The sequence below is a fragment of the Propithecus coquereli genome, unplaced genomic scaffold, assembly GCF_000956105.1.
Source record: "Propithecus coquereli isolate 6110/MARCELLA unplaced genomic scaffold, Pcoq_1.0 Scaffold161, whole genome shotgun sequence".
In the NCBI taxonomy this organism is placed as follows: domain Eukaryota; kingdom Metazoa; phylum Chordata; class Mammalia; order Primates; family Indriidae; genus Propithecus; species Propithecus coquereli.
In genome coordinates, this window is record NW_012140636.1 from 1703055 (window position 1) to 1704235 (window position 1181).

General features: G+C 34.5%; 1 protein-coding gene across 1 annotated transcript in view; it reads right to left on the reverse strand.

Moving 5' to 3' along the window:
* ADH1C (alcohol dehydrogenase 1C (class I), gamma polypeptide) overlaps positions 1–1181 on the reverse strand; it is a 149924-nt gene that overhangs the window by 103725 nt on the left and 45018 nt on the right. The window lies entirely within an intron of this gene.

The window sequence follows — 1181 nt, forward strand, 5'->3', positions numbered from 1 at the left end:
TTTCCTTTGGAAAGCTCTCATGTGTGATTTATTGATAACATCTCCGAAGAACAGAATCAATGATATTGCCCAACTGGTGTTGCAGAGGGTGCGGGATGGAGGAGGCTGAAGGCTGCTTCAAGGGAAGGCATCCGTGTGGTCTCAAAATGTCAGGACGGTACGGATACTGCAGTGGGAAAGAAAAGACAGTGTGTCAACATTCAGACAATTCACACTCTTCCTGGTGAGTCAGGGTCCGGGGAGCATCTGAGGTGTCTTAGTGAAAACCCGCCTGTCCTTCCAGCCACTGCATCCGCATTCCTATGTATTAGATTCAAATCAAACAAAAACACAGTTAATCTTTTTTGTTGTTGTTGTCGTTGTCGCTTATATTTTCTCCAATCTTAAGCTTGCTCATAACATCGTGAATATGTCTGTCATTTGGACTTCAATTCTATATTAGCATCCTCAAAGAATCATTTTAGAGTACTCATGTTCCTGGCAAATGAGGGAATATAAAACAACAATGCGTAATAACCTGTAAAAAGTTCTTTGTATCAGTCAGAAACTTTGTGGATATTTTTCATGCGTTATCTCATTTAAACCTCAACGTAAAGCACAAGACTATGGGGAAAGCATGCATATCATTTCCATATAAGAGATTATAAAAACCGAGATTTAGATAGATTTGCAATTGGGTTCACATCATACATCGAGTGACATGCTGGCATTCAAAATTGCATAAATACAAAATTGTATAAATTACAAGATACAAGCCTGAAAGAACTTTTAATATACTCACGTTAAGGCTATGCTGAATATTTAATAGAGCTTTAATGCAGAGATGTTTAAAGATTCTTAAAAGTAGATAATAAAGCGATTTGTATTAACTATAAGAGTCTTCATTCTTTAAATGTGGAAATGTAACATTTACACTTGGCATCCAATATTGTACCCTTTCTAAAAACCATCTTCTGATGGTTAAATGGTTTTAGAAGAAGATAGTCTTTATGCCTCTTTACATTTTTTTTTACATACATATGTATATGTAAAAATAAGACTACATGTAGATAATTTAAAAAGTGCAGGACAGTATAAAGAAGAAAGTAAAAATAATCTGTAATTCCACAATCTGGAAATAACCATTGTTAGTATTTTCTTGTATTTTAATCACATTTTTTCTCTACATATGTACATTTTTT